Source organism: Prionailurus bengalensis, chromosome E4 (assembly GCF_016509475.1).
Source record: "Prionailurus bengalensis isolate Pbe53 chromosome E4, Fcat_Pben_1.1_paternal_pri, whole genome shotgun sequence".
NCBI lineage: Eukaryota > Metazoa > Chordata > Mammalia > Carnivora > Felidae > Prionailurus > Prionailurus bengalensis.
In genome coordinates this window covers 34,866,358-34,891,317 of record NC_057360.1, presented here as the reverse complement: position 1 = coordinate 34,891,317, position 24,960 = coordinate 34,866,358, and the positions used below count along the sequence as shown (strand labels likewise).

At 42.8% G+C, this 24,960-nt stretch overlaps 1 long non-coding RNA gene across 1 annotated transcript; it reads right to left on the bottom strand.

Annotated features, from left to right (window-relative positions):
- Positions 1-226: 226 nt before the first annotated feature.
- LOC122475743 lies at positions 227-24,926 on the bottom strand. The gene is made up of 2 exons (XR_006295296.1): positions 24,415-24,926; positions 227-3,079 (listed from the first exon to the last, which is right to left on the bottom strand). It is a non-coding gene; the product is annotated as an uncharacterized LOC122475743 (long non-coding RNA).
- Positions 24,927-24,960: the final 34 nt, after the last annotated feature.

The following is a 24,960-nucleotide window of genomic DNA, read 5'->3' as shown; positions in this document are numbered from 1 at the left end:
AGTAAAAATTCAGCCATGCATTTCAGGAAAGGAAACAGTATCTGCTGTCGGTGGAACAAAGGAACCAAAAAAAGCAAACAGCTGTGCTAGCACCGGATGTGGGGTGGAACAGACCGTGACCTCGCTGAGTCCTCACATCAGGCAGGGTCTCTTTCAAACAAACCACTGGGCAGAGAGGAGGGACGGCCACTCACATTCAGATTACGGTTTTGCAAATTTTGTTTTGCACTTTTACAGTTAGTAGCATAAGTTAGGCCAAAGAAACGCTGCCTTGAGAAGGACATGATTGGGAATCGTGCTTTACAAGTATTGTTTTACGGATAAAGCATGTTTATGACGCACTGTAAGTGTCCCCTCCCTGAGGGATCGGTGAGGTACTTCGGGAAGGTACGCTTGAGCAGAAAGAAACAGGAATTTTGAATTAAGTACGAAGGTGAAGTTTTACTATACCCATTTTCACATACTTTTCAGGGATGTAGCACTTGCTCAGAAACAAGAGATGGCTGTACTGTTGATTTTTAACAAGCCCAGTTGACTCTTTTGCAACCAAAGATTGTTATGCTATTTTCCAAAAAAATTGTTATGCTATTGTTACGTTGTTTTTCCAAAACAGACTTTTATACTAGTTTCTGCTTCAAATTTGTTTTATTTTGTATATTTATACAAAATTGCTCTCGATATGTAAATATAAATTTTGTTTTTCAAATAATGGCAATTATATGTGCCATTATATACATTTATATATATGGGATAAAATGAAAAGTTTCTCTAATGACGTGGAAAGCAGCATATGTGAAAGGTTGCTAAAACCGGAAGAATATTTGCAGTGAAATGAGAAGTCCCATGCGGGGGGTGGGGGGGTCTTTATTGTTCATATTTTGAAAATGGGGTCTTCAAGTGTTGTGAAAAATAAAATCCAAGATGGGAGAATTTTCATTTGTGACGATGCGTTCATTTCCAGTGTGTTTTAGCTCAGAGCAGAGCATGCTTGTACTTGGCCCGACTTCTCTACGCGTTCCACTCCAGCCCCTCACATTGCAGAGCCTTGAATGTGTCCAGGCTCTTCTCCCAGCCCGTGCTGGGCCTCTCCTGCTCAGAGGTGTTCAGTCCCAGGTGCACAGCGTCAAGTGCAAGGTTTCTCGCAGGCACCCTGAAGCTTTCTACAACTAAATCCCAACTTGTCTTCCGAAGACTTCTGCTCCATTCCTTCAAAGAACCTATTGTCCGTCGAGCGGACCGTCTGCCCCACGTGCTGGGCTGTGCTCCTGGTTCACTGTCGCCTGTAGCACTTCTAGTCCTGGCCGGGTCCTGGACATCTTCCCCAAGGCTCAGCTCCTACTGCCCATTCCGTGAAGCTTCTCCCGACTTGCCCAGCTCTTAGAGCCTTTGTGATGTCACCGAACCTTGAGATAACCGGGTGTCTATATGCCTGTATCTGGTGGCAGATATACCTTCCACATCACGTCAGTGCGTGGGTATGATTAAGTGCTTACAAGCCCAAGCCCCAACGATGAAAGTAGAAAGTTTGATTTGTGTAATAACAGGGTTTGCTTTTGTTTACACAAAAAGTTTTCATGGTCTTTTTTGCAGATTCGAATTAAATCAGATTGCTACATGTCTGAGATCAGACCTCAGTATTTTTAGTATCATGGCTGCACGTTGGAATTGCCTGGGGAGTTTTGCTGATGCCTGGGTCCCACCCCCCATAAGTTTCTCATGTCATTGATCTGGGATGATGCTTTGGCATTGCTATTTTTTCTAAGTTTCTCAAGCGATTCTAATAATGCAGCTATGGTTTAGAACCTCTGCACTAGTGATTCTCAAGCTCCATAGCCCATTTCTACACATAAACTAATAAAAACAGGACGTAAAGGCTTATATTAACAAAATGCTGTTTGTTTTAATTGAGCATATTACATCACAATACAGTTTGAAACTTAAAATGTTATTGCCTGGTTAACAAAACAAGACTTTTTGTGGTTTGAAAAAAAACAGAGGCAATCTTTCTGATAACAGCTCTGGATGAAAGTTAGGTTGTTTATAAATATAGAAAATAACTTACTAAATTGTATATGGCTTTAGATTGAGAGTGTAGCGTATTTCTTAAATTGGTATAAAATATACAAGGAAGTTTTTTTTGTTGTTTTTTGGTTTTTGGTTGTTTTTTGTGTTTGTTTGTTTGGGTTTTTTTTTGGTAACCAGGGGAGCTTTTAAGGTGAAAAGGTGACTACCAAAAGTCTTCTCAAACAATGCTGAAGAGAGAGAGGATGGGCACAAATCGGAATTTACATTGTTACAGAATACTTTAGCTTTAAAGAAACAACCGCTCTGGTATTTGAAATCTTAATAATGTCTGACAGTTAAACTTAATTTTAACCAAGAATGCACTTTCTTAGATCTTTTACAAATTTGCATATTTTTACTTAAGAGCAGGATTTAACATAGTCTACTGACTTCCAGAAAGATGTAAAAATTGAGTGTCCATGCATTTCCTCCCCCCTTACGCATGGTTGCTTTCATCATTTCCAGGTTCATTTCAGAAAAGGTTACACTATGGGGCGCCTGGGTGGCTCAGTCTGTTAGGCGTCCCACTTTGGCTCAGGTCATGATCTCATGTTCCGTGAGTTTGAGCCCCATGTCAGGCTCTGTGCTGACAGCTTGGAGCCTGCTTTGGATTCTGTGTCTCCTTCTCTCTGCCCCTCTCCTGCTCACGCTCTTTCTCATTCTTAAAAGTAAATAAACATAAAAAATAAAAATTAAAAAAAAAAGGTTGCACTAAACTGAAGCCGTCAGCCTTTCCATGACGGGGCACTGCTGCCCTCCTGTGGCCTTCCCCGGCATTGACAGTCCCGAAGTCCTTCCAACTTTGTCGTTCAGAGGCTCCGACCATTGCGGTGATTCCCAGAAGCCGTTTTTAATTTCATGTTGTATCCAGTATTAACTAGGTCTTTTCTGCTTTCCTTCTGTGAAATTACCATTCTAAAAGGGCTTAACTCTGCCCCTTGTTGCTTAAATATGGGAGAAATCCAATACTGGGGTCTGTGGTCAATAACATCTTCCTTCCCTCTCAGTTCCGTACCTGAAGGTAAACAAATCACCACAAGTATAGATCGCGTGGAGAAAGTTCCCCACTCTGACTCCTGACTTGCTACCCCAAGAACATTTGCAGCTGGGTAGTAAAACTGATGTTCGCATAAGCTACTTACGTTAACATCATTTATCTCCCTTACGCAGCTTTTAAAAACTTGAACCATTTTCTGTGGCCGTGGCAAGCCTTGTGCCGATCTATGGAAATCAAGCAAGAGCTCCGCCATCCTGGTGCTTAGGGCTGGTGGCTTCAGTGAGAATCTGGAAACCACCATTGTTTAGATGACACTTAGTTATGGTGTTCGGGAAAATGGTCAACTGGTCACCCAGCACCACCTGAAAAGACTCCCAGGAAAACACCCCTTCCATTTGTAATCGATGTTCATTATTGGAGAATTCCTGGTGTAGGACCCCATGGGACTGAGCTTCAATTTCGTGCCTAGTAAGTCTTTTTGAAATGCAGATTCTGATTCCCTATGTCCCAGGTGGGGCCAGGGTTCAGCATTTCCATGAGTTCTATCTACTGCTATTTGTGGTAGGCTAATGGCCTCTGACCCAGTGCCTGGGAAGCACAGAAGAGTGTGGAGGGAAACAAACTGGCCCACTCATGCTAGGGGCACTGGGAGGACAGCCTGAACAGAGTGGTTTGGGACACCTGGTGGGGAGGGTGGAGAGACTGGGGTGTTGCTATTTTTTACCTGATGACCAACATGGTGGGGCTTCAGGGAATCGACAGTGGGCCCACAGTGGAGGCGGGACCCACCTACACCAAACCACACCCCTCCGTGGGACCAAACCAGACGGCCCCTCCTCCAGACCAGTGCAGCCACTGGTTCCAAGGCACCATCAGATATCGGTCCAGTGGTTTTCAATTTTCTGATTTGATTCTTGGTCAATTCTTATATATATATGAAGGGGAAGGAGGCAGACTTCCAAATCCAGGAAGCATAGAGAACTCCCGTCAGATTTAACAAGAATAGTTCTTCTCCACGGCATATTAGAGTGAAACTAGCAAAATACAAAGATAAAGAGAGAATTCTGAAAGCAGCTAGGGATAAACGGACCTTAGCCTACAAGGTAGACACATAAGGGTAGTTAGCCAGAAGGGAGTGGCAGGAAATATTCAATGTGATGAATAGGAAAAATATGCAGCCAAGAGTCCTTTATCCAGCAAGGCTGTCATTCAGAATAGAAGGAGAGATAAAGGCTTTCCCAGAAAGACAAAAACTGAAGGAGTTCATGACCACTAAACCAGCCCTGCAGGAGATCCTAAGGGGGACTCTGTGAATGGAAAGCAGCAAAGACCACAAAGGACCAGAGACATCACCACAAGCATGAAACCTACAGATATCACAATGGCACTAAATCCGTATCTTTCAATAATAACTCTGAATATAAATAGGCTAAATGCTCCGATCAAAAGACATAGGGTATCAGAATGGATAAAAAACAAGATCCATCTATATGTTGTCTACCAGAGACTCATTTGAGACCTGAGGACGCCTTCAGATTGAAAGCGAGGTGACGGAGAACCATCTATCATGCTAGTGGAAGTCAAAAGAAAGCTGGAGTAGCCATACTTATATCAGACAAAACAAATTTTAAACTAAAGACTGTAACAAGAGATGAAGAAGGGCATTATATCATAATTACGGGGCCTATCCATCAAGAAGAGATAATACTTGTAAATGTTTATGCTCCCAACTTGAAGGCACCCAAATATACAAATCAATCACACACATAAGCGATCTTATTGAGAAGAATACAGTATTTGCAGGAGACTTTAATACTCCACTTACAACAATGGACAGATCATCTAGGCAGAAAATCAATAAAGAAACAATGGCCTTGAATTATACACTGGACCAGATGGACTTGACAGATATATTCAGAACTTTTCATTAAAAAGTAGCAGAATACACATTCTTCTCGAGTGCACAAGGAACATTCTCCAAGATAGATCACATACTGGGTAACAAAACAGCTGTCAATAAATATAAAAGAATTGAGATCATCCCATGCATATTTTGAGATCACAATGCTATAAAACTTGAAATCAACCACAAAAAATTTTTTTGGAAAGCCTCCAAATGCAAGAACATCCTACTAAAGAATGATTGGGTCAACCAGGCAATTAAAGAAGAAATTTAAAAATATATGGAAGCAAATGAAATTGAAAACACAACAGTCCAAACCCTTTGGGATGCAGCAAAGGCAGTACTAAGGGGAAAATACATCGCAATTCAGGCCTACCTCGAGAAGCAAGAAAAATCCCAAATACAAAACCTAACCACAAACCTAAAGGAACTAGAAGCAGAAAAGCAAAGAAATCCCAAAGCCAGCAGAAGAAGAGAAATAATAGAGATTAGAGCAGAGATAAACAATGTAGAATCAAAATAAAACAAAACAGTAGAACAGATCAATGAATTTAAGAGCTGTTTTTTTTGAAAAAATAAACAAAATTGAAAAATCCCTAGCCAGACTTCTCAAAAAGAAAAGAGAGAACCCTGATAATATCATGAATGAAAGAGGAGATCACAACCTACACCAGAGAAATACAAACAATTATTAGAGAACACTATGAGAAATTATATGCCAACAAACTGGACAACCTGGAAGAAATGGACAAATTCCTAGACACCCACACACTACCAAAACTCAAATGGGAAGAAATAGAAAATGCCAACAGACCCATAACCAGTGAAGAAATGGAATAAGCTATCAAAAATCTCCCAACAAATAAGAGTCCTGGGCCAAATGGTTTTCCATGGGAATTCTACCAGACACTTAAAGCAGAGTTAATACCTGTCCTTCTTAAGCTGTTCCAAAAAATGGAAATGGAAGGAAAGCTTCTGGACTTATTCTCTGAAGCCAGCATTACATTGATTCCCAAACCGGAAAGAGATCCCACTAAAAAGGAGACTACAGGCCAATATCCCTGATGAATATGGATGCAAAAATTCTCAACAAGATACTAGTAAATCAAATTCAACAGTACGTTAAAAGAATTCTTCACCATGATCAAGTGGGATTCATTCCTGGGTTGCAGGGCTGGTTCAATATTCACAAATCAATCAATGTGATACCATCACATTAATAGAAGAAAGAATAAGGACCATATGATTCTGTCAATAGATGCAGAAAAAGCATTTGACAAAATTCAGCATCCTTTCCCAATAAAAGCCCTCAAGAAAGTTGGGATAGAAGGAACATACTTTAACATCATAAAAGCCACATATGAAAAGCCCACAGCTAATATCATCCTCAATGGGGAAAAACTGAGAGTTTTCCCCTGAGATCAGGAACATGACAGGGATGTCCACTCTCACCAGTGTTGTTTAACGTAGTGTTGGAAGTCCTAGCATCAGCAATCTGACAACAAAATGAAATAAAAGGCATCCCACTTAGCAATGAAGAAGTCAAACTTTCACTTTTCGAAAATGACATGATACTTTACATGGAAAACCTGAGAGACTCCACCAAAGAGCTGCTAGAACTGATACATGAATTCAGCAAAGTTGCAGGATACAAAATCAATGTACAGAAATTGGTTGCATTTCTATACACCAATAATGAAGCAACAGAAAGAAAAATGAAGAAATTGATCACATTTACAATTGCATCGAGAACTATAAAATACCTAGGAATAAACCTGAGCAAAGATGTAAAAGATCTGTATGCTGACAACTATAGAAAGCTTAGAAAGGAAACTGAAGAAGAACACAAAGAAATGGAAAAATAGAGTAAACTATTCAGGTCAGCATGCATGAATAGACTCTTCTTTAAAAAAAAAAAATATTTATTTTGAGAGAGAGAGCATACACAAGCAAGGGACAGAGAGAGGATCATGACCTGAGCCGAAATCAAGAATCGGAGTCCGGCTGACTGAAAACCCGCATGAATAGACCCTTAACAGAAAGAGAATTGGACAGCAGCCATTTACAGAATACACAGCACTGCCACATTTTAGCAAAATGCACCCCAGGACATCAGAAACATTATAGTGATTTGTTTCAAAAATACGTTAAATTCTCTTTTACCTCCTCAATAAGGTATCATTAATGCAGTGAAAGAAGTTAGTGAAAAAAGCGTGATCGTCCTTCCCCACGCTCTGCCCATCCGTCTTCCGGGAGACCACGTCTTCCAGGAGAACAGAGGCTGTTGCTCACCAGACTTGGCGTGAGGTTTCGAGGCTGCTGCTTTTCCCCCTACATCATAACCGATTTCAAATGGTGCTAGACAAAAACAGACTCTGAACACCAGGAGAAATCGGTCAGCCTGTGTAAGAGATGGGTCCGGCGGTGCTCCCGGGGGTCCGGCACTTGACCGTGCAGGTGGCAAGTCTGATTCCAGCCGCACTGCAAGTGCAGCTGGGTGTTCCGGGGCCTCTAGGAGGGGGTGCAAGGCTGATGGGGATGGAACCGTCCTCCAGGCACACAGCCAGTCACACAGTCCAGGTACAACGGAGAAAATCTCAGGGACGCTTGGGTGGCTCAGTCAGTTAGTTGAGTGCCTGTCTCTTGATATCAGCTGAGGTCATGATCCCAGGATTATGGGATCGAGCTCTGCATTAGGCTCCATGCTGAGCATAGAGCCTGCTTAAGATTCTCCCTCTCTCTCTCTCTCTCTCTCCCTCTTTCTCTCTTCCTCTACCCCTCCCCTCCTGGCTCTCTTGCACATGTGCTCTCTCTCTCCCTCTCAAAAAAAAGAAAAAAAAAAGGAGAGAAAGATAAAAATCTCTTTTTATTATTATCATTTTTTATTTTGGACAGAGAAAGAGTATGAGCAGGGGAGAAGGACAGAGAGAGAGAGAGAGAGAGAGAATCCAAATTAGGCTCCATACTGAGCCCAACACAGGGCTCCATCTCACAACAGTGAGATAAGGACCTGAGCCCAAACCAAGAGTCAGACGCTTAACCAACTGAGCCACCCAGATGCCCCTCAAAATCTCTTACAATTTCAGTCAGAAGGAAAAGAGTCTACATTCAGGCCATGATGTGGCAAGACTGGTATCCTCACAGGCACAGAGTGAGTGAGTGTCCTCTGTCGAAGGTTCTACACCGTCTTTGAATCATTGCAAATGAATAATCATCGTCCTTCCTATTTTAACGGGGCTGGAGAACACAATGTCTCCTTTGGTTTACAACCTGGGAAGATTCTTCAGGATGGTAGTCATGCCCGCTTGTGCAAATTAGAAGCCACAAAGATCAATTTTCTTAGCCATTTCTGCGACCTGCCTGTGCAAGAGGAGTGGTTTGGTGAGACTTTGCCCGCAGGGATCAGTGGAGTCGGTAGCACAGAACAGCTCGGGCCTGTGCCTGACATAAGACACGAGTGCGGGGCCCCTGGGCGCCACAGCCAGGAGCTCCAGGGTGGTTCTCGGCTCCTTGATGAAAGGCTGCTTTGGACTAAAGGTTACACACTGCTCTGCTCACCCCTCGTCTGTGATCCTGGGGCAGGAAGACTAATGAGCCAGATCAAATCAGGAGCAGAGGGAAAATCTTCAAGCTAAGCCTGTGTGAGGGGTTTCTTAAAGGCAGAATTTATAGTTGCCTTTAAAAAACTCACTGGCAGCCTCTAGCGGGGCTAGATATTCATTGTTTAAGACCCATGGGTTATGTTTGCCATGCATCCAATGACTCTGTTTTACTGCCTGGGCATTTTCTTTGGCACGATCTTCTTTCTTTTACCCATCATCGTGGCCGGTTGGATAATTGTGAAGCACAAACAAGGGTAAGTACAACCAAACTTGCCTAGGAAAAGGTTGTAAGTGTCCTTGCCTCCTCTTGGAAGCCAAAGAGAAGTAAAAGAAAACCTCAGAACAAGCACTACTAGATAATCTCTGATACGATTCATAATTATAAAGAAGGCCCTTGACCCACATGATGGATAGAGAAATATTCACACAAAGAAATAACATGATAATAAGAATACTTTAAAAAAAAAAAAATCTTGGGATTTTAAGAAGTACTCAAGTTTTACCCAAAGGAAAATAGAAGGAATTTTCCAAAAGTGTTGATGAGGCCGCTGCTATCCCAGTTTTGCTGAAACATTCCAAACAGACCGCTAGACACAGGCCTCATCAAGGCACTAGGAGTTACAGCGTGCCCACTGGAACATACATCACAGGCTGCCAGTGTCGAAGAATTGAGGCTTTGTGTAGGGTGTTAAAAAATATTTTATAAATCCACCTAATTTTTTTTTTAAAGTTTATTTATTTTGAGAGAGAGAGAGAGAGAGTGTGTGCATGCGTGTGGGTGTGAGAGGGGGAAGGGCAGAGAGAGAGAAGGAGAGAGAGAATCCCAAGCAGGCTCTGAACTGTCAACATGGAGCCCAACTCAGGGCTTGATCTCACAAACTGAGATCATGACCTGAGCCGAAATCCAGAGTCAGGTGCTTAACCAACTGAGCCATCCAGGCGCCCTAAACCCACCCAAGTTTTAAACTTGTTAACACCTTGCAAGGATTAGATAAAGAAACAGTTGTGACTAGGAAGAGAACATATACGGTGTTTGTGTTAACTGACTTATTTGGAACAAAATCTGGGAGCTCAAAGTCAATCAGAGCAATGTTATCACCTTGATAAGCAAATTCGACACCCATGAGAAACAGTTTATAACTTTTTCTAAGCAAATGCAGTCTCCAAAAGAAGCCTAACAGAAACAAAAGTTGCTATTTCACGGAGGAGGCCAGTGTAAACTTTTTAAAGGCAGAGCATCACAGCAGAACATCTTAACGATCTAGTCAGGAACTTAATTTCATGGTAAAGCAATTAGTAGGGATTTACATTTAAGTTACGGTTTTATCCTTCATAACAAATGTTCTCTAGATGTTGCGGTTTGACAAGTAAATATGTTTCCCTCATCTGCACTATAAATAGAAAGTGAAAGCAGCCTTAATGCTTGATGTTAGCAAAAGCCTTTGTGTCAATAACCTTTTCCCCTCAAAGTTCCTCTTTTACTACTACTATAATTTGAGTCAAAAAATTTTTTAATTAGGCTTTTTAAAAAATTAAGGCTGAATTAAAGTAGTTGGGGCTTCTAATTTTCTATTTCTGGACCAATGTCCGGTTAAAACCAGCCAGAGTACACGACTCTTCTCTTAGAGATATTCACAGCAGTCTCTCTCCCCCTCCCTTCCAACTACTTCATTTCGACTCCTGTGGCCTGGTCCAAGTTCATCAACTGCCGATCGAATTCCCTAGCCCAGCTATTGATTCGTTTCACCCATGTAACTTAAGATGGGTCCCTCCTATTATCATCCTTGGGCATGAAAAAGATTCAACAGCCATTTCATAAAAATGATTTCCTTAGGAATGGTGATCTCATCCCCTCTAAGTACCCTCAGATCATATGCCATTTCTTCATGTACTCCATGGCTTTGAACCTGCCTCCTGTCGTCCCTATGTTCTTTAGAAGTATAAAGCCATGGCATAAGCATTTGCTGACCAGTAGCAACCAGGGATGTGGCAGGGAAAAAGATCATGGAGTAAAACCTCCCAAACGTCTAAATAATCCACCATAGGGGCGCCTGGGTGGCGCAGTCGGTTAAGCGTCCGACTTCAGCCAGGTCACGATCTCGCGGTCCGTGAGTTCGAGCCCCGCGTCAGGCTCTGGGCTGATGGCTCGGAGCCTGGAGCCTGTTTCCGATTCTGTGTCTCCCTCTCTCTCTGCCCCTCCCCCGTTCATGCTCTGTCTCTCTCTGTCCCAAAAATAAATAAAAAATGTTGAAAAAAAAAATAATCCACCATAGAACATATCATACATATGTAATCCATAAAAATTTCAAAACCTAGCTAAACATGTATGTATGTATGTATGTATGTATGTGTTTGGCCTGTTTGCACTTCTTGGAGTGAGTGAATTACTTTAAGAAAATGCCATTTATTTTCGTGTTAGAAATAACACGAAAGTGAGATTAGCAGGAGGGGGTGTTGTGCTTAAATAATCGGAATGCCCAAGACCTTGTTCTTGGAGGCAGTTGGGTGAGTAATCATTGTTCTGTGTCCTTGTGTGGGTGCAGATTGATTGTTCTTATCTGGATCTCAAGCTTTCCTCACAGGAAGGGAAGAAAGTTCCTTACAGTAACGAGAAGGAAGCCATGTGACAGGCACAGACTATGACCTCGACAGAAGAGCAGTTTATGTCAGAGGCCCAAAAGACTGACAGAACAGTGTAGAAGGAATGGCCTGCTCCATGGGAGACGCAGGATCACACCAGGCCTGGAGGGTTGCAGGCGCAAGTCTACCTCTCGGACACAGGAGACAACACGCTACATTTTGTGGGAACACTCTTAGGTGATGTTTTAGCACGGCTCATTTCATTTTGTAAATATTTTATTGAGTACTTCCCTGTCCCAAGGACAGTTCTGAGGTTTGTTATGTATCCATCAGCAAAGATGGACTCCTTTATGGAGTTTTCATTCCAGTGGTGGCACAGAGACTACAAATTAGACACACAATTAATTAATTAGAATAAAGGCGATGAAGGGACGCCGGGGTGGCTCAGTTGGTTGAAGTGTCCAACTTCGGCACAGGTCACGATCTCTCAGGTTCGTGAGTTCGAGCCCCACGTTGGGGTCTGTGTTGACAGCCCGGAGCCTGGAGTCTGCTTCAGATTCTGTCTCCCTCTCTCTCTCTGCCCCTCCCCTGCTCACACTCTGTCGCTGTCTCTCAAAAATGAATAAATGTTAAAAAAAATTAAAAAATACAGAGGATAAAAAGACTAGGAGAAAACTGAGCAGAAGAACAGAGTTTCGAAACGTGGATGTGGGAAAGACACAATTTTTAATACCGTGATCAGCACGGTCCGCATTGAGGAGTGCTTTAAAGTGAGATCATGCCTGTGTGTCTGTGTGCATCCTATTTTTGTCTCATTTTTTAAAGATGTCTATTTTGAGAGAGCAAGCGAGTGAGAGCGAGTGGGGAAGAGATAGAGAGAGATGAAGAGAGAGAATCTCAAGCGGGCCCCGTGATCTCAGTGCAGAGCCTGACACGGGACTTGATCTAATGAAACGTGAGATCATGACTTGAGCTGAAATCAAGAGTCAGTTGCTCAGCTGACTGAGCCCCCCAGGCACTCTGAGATTGCCTCATGTTAAGCAAGGCAGGAGAAGTGGCCAGAAGTGGGGTTAGCATGGAAAATACCAGCTACAAAACAGGAGTCAACGGGCTGAGGTGTTGGTTAGTATCCAGCACAAAGCAGGGTTGTGATCAAATAGCGGCATCTTCCTGTGGTTGTGTTATGACCCAGGACTGAAGGACTTGACGACTGTAGCTAGCCCTCTCCTCCACCAGGGAGTTCGGCAGCAACTGTCTACCAGGTAGTACGTTTTTAATTGTCCTAAACTTACCACAGGTTTCAAGGATGCTCGTTGTTTTAATATTCTGCCACTGGACTTGGTAAGCAAGCCTGCTTTGGACTTATGTCCCGTCACTGATGATTTCCTATGCCTCCTCGGTCCTTAGCTTTCCCAGATTCAGCATGTCTAATTACTCGGTACGTTTTTTCCCTCTGCCCCACACTGCGTTCCCCACACTCTGTTAAATTATTTCTCATCTCCTTAACCCCCTACCTTCCTCACTAATCACCCCCCGCCCCAAATCACACACACACACCAAGCAGAAAATGAGCTTCTCGTAAGCAGAGACCACCTCTAGGCGCAAAAAATCATTTTCAGCTAATGATTTTTGACTTCCAATTGTACAGCAGTCAGGATTAATAGTAATAGTAGCAACAGCTAATGTATTTGTTTACAAAATATTTTACCATTTATTGTCTTCGTTGACCCTCAGAGCAACTCTGTGAGGTAGGTAGGTCCAATTGCATTGTTATCCCAAAACAGAGAAGGGTCTGAGGTGCAGAGAAATTCAGTGGCTTGCTTAAAATCGTACCAGCAGGAGGTCCTTCAGGAGTAGGGCTTCAGTCCCGATGATCTTAGGACCCTGAACCCATTCAGCTACCCGGTAATAATCTCAGCTGCCATTTCTGAATTTGATTCTGTACCACCCAGAACTGCATATAGCACAAAAGTGGGAGGTTTCCTTTTTTTCTTATAGTACTTTGCCCTGTCCATTTTATTGGTATGTGTGTTGTTGTTTGTTTGTTTTAGCTAGTCTGGTACATGGGGCAGGTATCCTAGAGAATAGTATGCAATCTCTCCCTTTTACTCTATCCTGAGTTATCAGCCTCTAAGGAAATTACAGTAATTCGGGAAGGGCTTCTGTCCTTACTAGGCTTAGTGAAAATTGTCCTGTCCATTCACATAGACTAGGAAGTTTGATGACTTAACTTTACTGGCTTTTCACTAGTAAAAAACATGTCATCTCTGCATACATTCCATTTCAAAGTATATTTACACAAGAATTTGTGGCAAATGTTGTTTTTTGTTTTTTAAATTTTTTTTTCAACGTTTATTTATTTTTGGGACAGAGAGAGACAGAGCATGAACGGGGAGGGGCAGAGAGAGAGGGAGACACAGAATCGGAAACAGGCTCCAGGCTCCGAGCCATCAGCCCAGAGCCTGACGCGGGGCTCGAACTCCCGGACCGCGAGATCGTGACCTGGCTGAGGTCGGACGCTTAACCGACTGTGCCACCCAGGCGCCCGTTTTTTGTTTTTTAGAGAGAGAAGGGGGTGCAGAGGGAGAGAGAGAGAGAATCTTGAGCAGGCTCCATACTCGCTCAGTATGGACCCTGACACAGGGCTTGATCCCATGACCCCGGGATCATGACCTGATCAAAACTCAAGAGTCAGATGCTCAATGGACTGAGCCATCAGCGCCCTGATTTGTGGCAAATGTTAAGCAGGGTAAGTCATGCACTGATCACTGAGGAATAATACTGTTAAATTCCTGCATTCATAGCCCATTTAGCCTTGCTCCTTGTTTCTGCCTCTGATCTTTCCCATTCCCATACAAAACAGTCTTCTTGTATATACTCAGATAAAGCTATAAAGTCTTCATTGGTATGATGCTTGGACTGACAAAATTACTAAGACCGCCCTCTATGAAGTATCCCTGCATTACCCCATGCCCACATTGACTACCACCAATCAAGTGGATAGCCATCCACTCAGCACATACCAAGGTTGTATTCTCTCAGGCCCATGTACTGGTCATCATCCAAAACCCCTTTGAGCCATTCCTTGGCTAACCACTTACTAGTCATTGCTCCATGGATGCCCATAACACCTGTCAGTACAACCCTCTACTCTTCCTCAGGCGTGGATCTCAAGTTTGTCCTTCCTCATTCTGGGAACACTTTGGCTTCTGACTCAGTCTTCCTCTTTGTCTCAGGGATGCCCTCATTGTAATTTCCACCAAAGGGTAAAGACTAACTGAGCAATGAGGAAGTACTGGGAGGCGGTGGAGTGAGTTAACTCTTTGCGCTTCAATCCTTAAGTCCCCAATACCAACACATATTTGACCTCTAAGGGTACTGGTATTGTACCATTTACCATTTCGTTTATGTAAAATGAAGTGCTTAAACAACTGCCAAAGAGGCAGAGTAGCATTCCAGGTAAGATGAGGGCTTTGCAATCACTAGGAGCCCTGTCACACCCACTTACTAGCTATGAAACCCTCAGCAAGGCACTCATCTCCTCTAAACTTTATTTTCCTTGTCTGTAATGTGGGAACAATAATAGTTCCTACCTCACTTACCATGGCGCCTCAGTTAGGATGAATGTCAGAAAGTGTGAGCTATTGTTATTTACATGTGATTGTTATTGACATTTAAAAGTGCTTAGGGGTTCCTGGCAGGCTCAGTTGGTTGAGCAGCGAACTTCGGCTCAGGTCATGATCATGCCTTCAAGCCCGGAGTCAGGCTCTGTGCTGACAGCTCAGAACCTGGAGCCTGCTTCGGATTCTGTGTGTCCCTCTCTCTCCGCCCCTCCCCCACTAACATTTCAAAAAATTAAAAAAATAAATAAATAAAAGTGCTTAAATGCTTGGATTTACCCTAGTCCTCACACGCCTCCGGACAACTGCTGCTGCTTTCCAAACTCTGGGTGTTAACTGTACACAAAACAGAACTTCCATCTTCGCTGTAGCGGAAGAAGGAAGCCTTGTGTAAGATTGTTGTGCAAAGCTGTTGCCCTTGTGAAGCCTAAATGTCACCACCTGGTGGTAAACAGTATTTACCAGTCAAAATGACTTTGGAAGCAAATGTCGTTTGAAGGCATGGACACTTGTGTATAAGCAATTCTAGTCTCCTGGCAACGTACAGGATGGTTTTAATTTTATTTCCTACTCTGAGTTATTTAGTCTTGAGAGGTGGGATTTGGTTGTGTCCTTTTTACATATCTTGCAAAGATTTCAGAAACCTGAGGCAACTTATGCCCTCAATTTCAAAACGGAAGCCACTGACTACTCTCTTCCAAGACTGAAATGTATAAAATGATTTGTCTTATTTTTCTCCCTCTGCCAATTAGCGAAACTACAGATGAAAAATGTAAGGAGAGTATCCATTTACACCCTCAAGAAGACAGCGGTGTAAGTCCTCAAACTGTGCAAACAAATCAGGAAAACAGCAGGTACCTAATGTACATATTGAATTCATAATGTTGTCAGTAACTCAGAGCGAAAGTGAGAACAGGATGTGCCTAAGATGTTGCTCTGGCTGGATCACTGGGACCACCGGAGATAGAAAGTTCTTCAGGAACTGGAAATGCCTGGGTTGTTCTTTTCTTAGATTCTTGTTCCCAGGGAGTTGGGTGATGGCTGTCAGCGCTGTGCTCCGGGCACTGTTTTCTCAAAGCATTCCTGTATTTTTGTGTGCTGGTGCTATAAACCTTCGAGAAGAAGCAAGCTTTTGTTTTCTTGTGGAACACAAGCATTTGGCACTTGGGTGTCCCCCTGGCTCCCCCTTCCCTTAAATGTGCAGGATCACCTGGGGATCTTGTGGAGACTTCGCATTTACCTCCCCCTGCTTTCTGGCTCCCACTGAATTCTCTGCCTCACCAGGTCTCCTAGGACTGCTCTCTCCTTCCTGTTTCCTGTCCTCCCCAACAGGGGCTTGTCAGCACACCTCATCCCTGCATGCCACCTAGTCAAAGTACCAGCCTACTACCATAGCTGTTGGGTGGTCACTGTTTAGCTGTTTGCTCAGGACCGGGGTGAAAAGGGAAATTACCAAATTATGTGTACCAAAGTGGCACACACGTATAAGTGAATATTAGAAATCACGGGACCAGGGGCGCCTGAGTGGCTCAGTAGGTTAAGTCTCCAACTTTGGCTCACGTCACCATCTTAACCCTTGAGGGTTTGAGCCTTGCGTTGGGCTGTGTGCTGACAGCTCAGAGCCTGGAGCCTGGCTTAGATTCTGTGTCTCCCTCTCTCTCTGCCCCTTCCCTGCTTGTGCTCTCTCTCTCTCTCAAAAATAAACATAAAAAAAAAAAATCACTGGACTAGAAAGTGACTGTTTTTGTAAATAAAGTTACTGGAACACAGCCTCCCCCACCGTTAGCCTATTTATGGCTGCTTTTCATGCTGCAACAGCAGAGTTGAGTAGAAGCTTCAGAGACCTAGACTGCGTGGTTGTCTTTACAAAAGTTACTTTAAAAACTATTTCACAAGACGGCTTAAAATATCATTTGATTTCTACTCCTTCCTGCCTGGTTATGTACGTAAACACTTTGCCACCTTTTTTCCAATCTAAGTGGCATTAATCAGGCTCAGAATTCATTCATCTAAGGAGCTCTCCCAAAGCGTGCCAGTCCAAAGTGATGTCTTTCTTTAAAACTCACAGAACTTCCTATCTATAACATGTTTTAAATAAACTGTACCTTTCAAGACTAATAAGTGCTCATTGCCAAAAATACATCGAAAATAAAAATATAAAGAATATAAAAATTATCTGTAATAGCTTCCACCCAGTGGTTAGTATTTTAAGTTTCTTTTATTGACATATTGTTTAATATTTGCAAGATTATGCACTGAGAGTATATTCACTGTGTAATACCGAATCCCGATTTTGTTTTCATCCAATGAAGACCATTTTCTTTATCATTAAAAACTTCTATCACACAGCAGTCAATGACATTTGTTGTTTTTTGCCTGTTACCACTATTGTATTCACTAGCACATTCCTCTGTTCTTCAAACATAGTCACTTGTAACATGTACTATGCATCGTGCTTATGTTTTCTTTCTCATGATAACTTATGAGTAACGACTCCTTTTTAAATTTCCCAAAATTTCTGTGTATGGACTTAATCAAATGAGAAGTATAGATATTTGAGAGGGAACTGTTTGAAATTTCATTTTACCTAACTTTTTGGAAATGTTTTTTGACATCAAGGTGCATCTCAAATTGTGTAGACTGACTGTTGACCACCATTTTAATAATAATACAGGAAATCTGAAATGGATTTGTCACAAGTCTCTTTTTCAAGATTGGGATTTTGGCCACAGTGTTCCACAGGAGCGAGGTTGATCATTTGTGGCCACATATGGCAGACAAGGAGTGAGTTAGTGTCTGTACCAAGCTTAAGACCCGTGCACCCGAGCCAAGTGCAAGGGCAGAGGGTGATACAGGGCAAGAGGCAGACTCCAAAGACACAGCTGCATGCTGAAGGACGTGAGAATGTTCAAAGATGACGCAGGTACCAAGCGTTGGGATGTGTCACGAGGTAGAAAGGGAACAATGATGGGGGATTAGGCGGCAGTAATAATGGGGTGTCCGGTGAGCCGATGGGCCTCAACAGGGATCTGTCCACTGGCAGAAGGACAGTCTTCCCGGCCTTGAGGAAGACGAGAGGCTTCAGCATGGGCAGGGAAGCATCTGGACATCATGGATGATACAATGATTTCTTCCAGTCTTGACGGTGTTGGGGGACGAGGACCTGTTCTCTGAGGCTGGCCCTCCTCCAAACTACCAGCTCCTGTTTGCTTTCCCCTGCCACAACATGGCTCAGAAGAGACTCAGAAACATTTGGTGTGTTATGAGGAACCTCTGTTTCTGGAATGAGGCTCTTTTTATTTAGTTGCCCAACAGTAAGAAACATTTTTCCTTTGATAAAAGCAGCAACGGGGAAAGGTCAGCTTATTCATTAATCTCTCTTATCTATTAAGTGTCTCAGCTTATGCAATACCTTCTTGTGCCCTGCACAGCAACCGCTAAAGAAGGCAATAAACACTTCTTCTGAACTCATAATTGGTGTAATACTGTCCTCATAATTATTACCGGTAAGTTCTGGGTAATTCATTTCAGCCATGCTGTCATCTGAATAAAAATATCCTGTTATTTCAGTGTCCTTCCTTGACAAAGTATATAAAGCTGGAGAACACCTCGAATTAAAATGTTGGTCGGGAAGGAAGCGATTCATTTCAACAGAATAAGATGTGAAACGCATAAAATCCCAACTGGAAGTGACCTCACAGAGATGCAAGTATGTGCACTTGAAGATGCCGAAGTGCCCCCGGAATCTAGGAAAAGCTCCCTCCTCTTAGTTTGGATTACTGTCACTCCTTCACCCTCTGTCCTTGTGCTCAAAGCACACACCATCCATTTAGGGGAAAAGACTGCCCTTGGGCTATATAAATAGCCTCACTTACTTAAAGGACAAAGGGGTTGCCTAGGATCTTGGTTTACCAGTGTGTTATTTTCCTTTCTTATTTTCAAATGTCCATACTATGGAATGGGCTCATTAACGAGAATTTGAAAATCCAGAGGGACGATGTGAAAAACAAATAAGTCACATAGAATTATACTACTCTGTGATAACCACTGGTAATATTTCGAATCATTTTCTGCTAACCTTTCTTCATGTATGTTTCTTTATACACAAGTCTTACTTAAATAGTTAGGTTTTCTGTTATAGAGCAAAACCTCCTCCTATTAGATCCAAGTAAAATATAGCTATATCAGTTTTTACTTCCTTAGAAAAGAATATTTTCTGTTTATTAAAAAAAAACATTAGGGGCGCCTGGGTGGCGCAGTCGGCTAAGCGTCCGACTTCGGCCAGGTCACGATCTCGCGGTCCGTGAGTTCGAGCCCCGAGTCAGGCTCTGGGCTGATGGCTCAGAGCCTGGAGCCTGTTTCCGATTCTGTGTCTCCCTCTCTGCCCCTCCCCCGTTCATGCTCTGTCTCTCTCTGTCCCAAAAATAAATAAACGTTGGAAAAAAAAAAAAAAAAACATTAAATGATTCTGGAGAAGAGGTTTCCAAGAGAAATATCTGAAACAATGAGCTTTGGATATTACCTAAGTTCTACTTCAAAAGCACTTTTACTCTATTCTTTACCAAAACATAACTATTTTAAAAAAAAGATTAATTTTATTATAAAAACAACTGGCTTACTTTTGTATGGATTCAGAATACACTAAATAAACTAAGAAACTATGACTTTCAAGAAGTTAAAAAATTGGGGCTCCTAGGTGGCTCAGTCTGTTGAGCGTCTGACTTCGGCTCAGGTCATGATCTCACAGTTCGGGAGTTTGAGCCCCGCATTGGGCTCTGTGCTGACAGCTCAGAGCCTGGAGCCTGCTTCAGATTCTGTGTCTCCCCTCTCTCTGCCCTTCCCTGCTCATGCTCTGTCTCTCTCTGTCTCTCAAAAATGAATAAATGGTAAAACAAATTTTTTTTTTTAAAAAGAAATTAAAAAATTAATATATAAATAAGTGGTCTTGGAGTCCTTAACTAGTCCACATACTTACGGATCAAAAATTATTTGGTGTGATATTATGGGTCATGCTAATAATCTAGAAAATATCAGAATCTTCCTGGATATTTAACAATAGATGTGCATAGGACTACTGCTATCTACCGTGTAATGCTGGGTTTTAAGCTGCTTTTAGAGTGTATTCTGCCAAATCGACCTTGATAAATATAAAGAGTGAGCCGAACATCAACTGGAAGTTTTCTTTAAAATCATGGAAGGTAGGGAAAAACAGAATAAGCAAAGTCAACTGACAAACCAGAAGAAAAAATTACAACTTAGATCATGGACAGGGGAAACAGGCATATTTAGAGAGTTAAAAATTCAAAAACCATCCCTCTCCATTCCCCCTCCCTGCAAAAGGGCAAAAGATATACAGCCAGGTCACCAAAAGAAGAAAGGGAAGTGACCTATGAATATATAAAAAGATCCTAAATGGCTTTGCTTAGCTGGAACATAGGGAAATCTATTACGTCTTAAGCTTCTGAAGAAGTACATTTTAAAGGAGGGCTAGAAAATAGTTGTTGGGGACTGGGCTGTTTTAGAATCAAAATTCCCTATCACATGAAAAAAATGTAAATTCCTTTTTTTCCACCCAGAATGAAGTAGGTCTGTGAGTATTGTGGTTAACAACTATCTGATGCCTGGGTCATTTAATTTCAAAAAATTCATGAGACTTTTTTTACCTGTACAACATTTATATAAGGGAAATACTGTATATACTAACTATGGGTAAAATACTGAATTTCAAGTTTAAAAATTTTTTAATTAAAAATTTTTAAATACAAACTTTATTTGTATTCTTGAGCAATTGTGTTAACCTCCGGCCTTATATTTTCCTTCGGAAAAGTAGGGGCTGGTCCAGCTGGTCTCCAAAGTTATTCCTAGTGGTAATATTCTCTTTTTTCTCATTTGCCTTTTGTGTACATGCAAGTGTAAGGTGTACATTAGTTTTTTTTTTTAATTTTTTTTTCAACGTTTATTTATTTTTGGGACAGAGAGAGACAGAGCATGAACGGGGGAGGGGCAGAGAGAGAGGGAGACACAGAATCGGAAACAGGCTCCAGGCTCCGAGCCATCAGCCCAGAGCCTGACGCGGGGCTCGAACTCACGGACAGCGAGATCGTGACCTGGCTGAAGTCAGACGCTTAACCGACTGCGCCACCCAGGCGCCCCAAGGTGTACATTAGTTTAAATCTATGACATTTAAGTAAAATGTTCTGTCTCCACCATTATAATGAGAAAGGGATAAAAGATTTTCCTTTCTAAATCTACTTGTGGACTATGGTTTGTAACATATTTACATTTTAAACCTTCCCAAGCCAAGAGGAAACAAAATGAATATGTGTTCCTTCTAAGAAATGCCTTCCTTTCTGCACTTGATTGTTTTAGAATCCCGGGGCAGGTAATGGCTTACCACAGGAATGCTCTTGCGGGTAAGAGCTAAATAAGAAGGTCACCTGAATGGCAGGTGTTTACCAGATACAAAGGGCGGTGGCACAGCCCCCAGGGCCAACATCAGCAAGATGGTTGAACCATCCTGTTTAGCCATCCTCTTTCAGGTTTTCACAAATGCCTCGTGTGTAATTCACCATGGCAGCGGAAAGCCTCTCCTGAGAGCACTCACAGGCCCATTCCTGCTGCTTACCCCCACCTCTGATCAGCATGATGGAAACAGACTAATTTAGGAGGCCAGGAATCATCCAACATTACGATTTATTTTCCAGAAGTTGGCTTGTGTTTAAAGACATCCTCACACACCTACCTCCTCCCCACTGGCCTTCACACAGTCTGAAAGGAGATGTAGCACGTAGCTCCAAACCTGGTCTACGCACAGGCATGTTCTCCATGCTCTCCTCTCCTGCACTTTAGCAGTGTGACAGAATCTCCAGGGGGAGCTGCAGAAACCATGAGCGTTTACTCTCCCGCTTCACTCAAAGCCTGGACTCTTGAGTGCCATTCCCGTCAGGGCTTCAAGAAGTTCACTGTCGACACTCTCCCTTTGAACCAAGTCACTAAATGATCTCAAGGCTAAGGGACAGACAGCAGCTCTGCTTCGTAACACAGCTTGCAGTGCCCGATCCAGGAATGGTTTGTGTGCACACAGTTGTAGCTGATTCCTTTTAGAGGCAAACCCCACTTTGCTCCCAGTATCTTAAAATTCTGACAACAAAATCTCTCAGAGCTTCCCCAGCATTTGGTAAATCCATGGTGGCGGAGAATTGGCAGAGACATGTTAGATGCACGAGACAGCAACCCCCATTTATTTCATTCAGTATATATAGGTTTTTATTATACACCTTACAGACACAGAACTGTCTCAGCACTGGAGCTACAGCAAGAGAACTCTATCCCTGTCTCATGGAGCTTGTCCAGAACAAGAGGGAATGGGGCTCAGAACCTTTCAAAGGGAGCGTTAATTGGGTCATTTGAAAATTAATTAATCAATGTGAAAGTACTCAATTATATTAAGAATGGTTTGCTGAACCCCAAGGATAGACTTTACTGACAGAAGGAAAGTTCCAGTGCAACCGTGCAACCCCAATTCCTGAATCTATCCAGCACTTGTAACTAACAAACCAAACCCCGGCCATGTTCTGAACCTTTAATTTACTCATAAGCAAAAAACCCACTTACTTCTAAGACCACAAATAGATGGGAAAATGCTTTCATCCTATTGAGATGTCAATGATATACACCATTTTATACAGATGGTTATAGAGAACAATAAATACATTCTCTGTTTTTACGCGTTAAGTATCAACATTGGTCCATAGGACACTTCTGTCAGTCTTTTGCAACTGTTAAGAATTAACAGAAATAATTCCCCCTCACTGTCGCCTTAACTATACTTCCTTCAAGTCAATGTCATCACGGAGTGTCTGGATTTTACAATCTAAGATGCTACGGTGTTTGTTTTATGTATCACTTTACATAACGTTTTATACACAGTGCCAAGAATCTAGACATTGTTTTGTTCTGGGAGAAAGAGGAAATTCCACGGTGTGCTGAACCCACAAAGTTTTTAGTACATCTCTGCTTTAGAATTCTTTAAATGCATACAGCATTTTATAATTCCAGAAGATGCATCTGAAGTTAATACAAAAAGCTTACATTTCCTCACCATTCACATTATAACTTAACTCTGAGAGATTCTATGAACGAAATAGCAGTGGATGTAGAAGTTGGACTTTGACAATTTTTTTCTTCATCTGATTCCCAGTGTAGCACAGGGGCATTAAAGAAAACTAAAAACCACAATGAATATGAAATCTCCATGATCCTACTGAAGTTTTGGGGTGATGGGGGGTTCGTGGGGTCTGGCACCAACGGCCAGGAAAACACTCTTGGAGCCGGCTTTGGTGCAAAAAGGTGATTTTGTGAAAGCACGGGGACAGGACTCATGGGCAGGAAGACCTGCACTGTACGTGTGGGGGTGACCATTTTATGGAGCCCGGGGACAAAAAGTCAAGAGGGAGTTTGCTAAAGACTTTGGAGGCCTAGCTATTGCCCAGCTAAGGTTGTTTTTCCCTCTAGCAAGGCATTAACACTGAGACAGTAGGGAGAGCCTGAATTTTAGGCTGTTGACGGGACTGACTTTTTCTGGTCAACTGGTGGAGACTCTCATCAGTTTCACCATTTGGTTTTTTGTCCTTTCTGGTTTTGGGGTAGGTGGAAGTGTCCAAGGAATATCACACATGTCCCTGTGGGAGAGGGGGGTGCTAGTTTGTGTTTTGCCCTCAGCCTGCCTCCTACTCCCTCATCACTATCACCATTAGTTAATCCTGGAATATTTTACACTAATTCCTCTATGAGACTGCCAAAAGCCAAATACTTTATGGAGGTTTTTTGTTTTTTTTTTAACTCACAAAGATATTGCGTAGTTTCTCGCGTGGATTTTTAACTGCTTCTGCCTAGACATTCATACCGTAAAGCCACCTATCAAAACTGCCTTCTACTTTTGCTAGACACTTAGGATTTATTTTTCCCCCCTAAATTGTACATCTTTGGTCACAGCTCTGACGATTTCTTTGGCATGAACCCTAAATGGAACAACTAGTGGTTTAAAAGTCATGTCCAGGGGCGCCTGGGGGGCGCAGTCGGTTAAGCGTCCGACTTCAGCCAGGTCATGATCTCGCGGTCCGTGAGTTCGAGCCCCGCGTCGGGCTCTGGGCTGATGGCTCAGAGCCTGGAGCCTGCTTCCGATTCGGTGTCTCCCTCTCTCTCTGCCCCTCGCCCACTCATGCTCTGTCTCTCTCTGTCCCAAAAATAAATAAACGTTGAAAAAAAAAAAAAGAAAATTAAAGTCATGTCCATTTGAAAACTTAACATATGGACAACTTGAAAGCCAAAAGTTTGAGGGTGTTGGCCCCCCGATACATTTACTCACGCTGGTTGACTTTTATCCTTCTTTGCCAGCTAATAGGAAGAAAATGTCACCTCCTTTTGTGTGCTCTTTTAATAAAGGTCATGTTACTTCTCCTCTTACTAGTCATACAGGTTTAATCACAACGCTACAAATAGATCTGGCTCATTCTTCATTTTCCGCTTGACTTTCCACCGAGAGATTGTTTCCCCAGAAGAGCTCTCTCCTATCAATTCCTCGCATCCCCACAATAACGGCTTTGAGTATCTCCAGGAGATTGGCAATTAATACTCCCTTGTCCTTACCTTTTTCGTGCATGTTTTTTCCTCTTCAATAAAACATTCAGTTGCTCAAGGGCAAGGGCCCCAGAGAGGTGACGCCCGATATGCTAATGGCCCGGTGTCCTTTAATAATTCATCTCCCATCCTTTCCTTAGGGGTTGGGAGTGCGGTGGCCAAACCTTTGAGATTCTGAAATCTAGCAGGCCTTGAGAAGATCCAAGAGCAGGTGCTGAGCCCCGGAAATCACAAGTATTGTCCCTAAATATGCCCGATCACTGCCAACTCTTGAAACAAGGGCCCAGGGGGTCCGGACAGTCCCGAGTGCCTCAGGACACGACCGGAGCCCCGAGGGGTGCTGGCCCCACGACGACCCGCTGCCTGGGCTCTGGGTTTGTATTTTCAGGGCGAGGCGCTTTTCCCTCAAACCGGCGTTCCGCTCCGGAAAAGGGACAAAGATGACTCCCTAGCCCTCCTTTCCTTTCCACCCTTCCGGATCCCTTTCTCATCCTGAGCCAGCCGAGTCCCGCACGCCGCAAGGGAGGTCCCGCTTCCAGCTGCTGGCTAACCCCG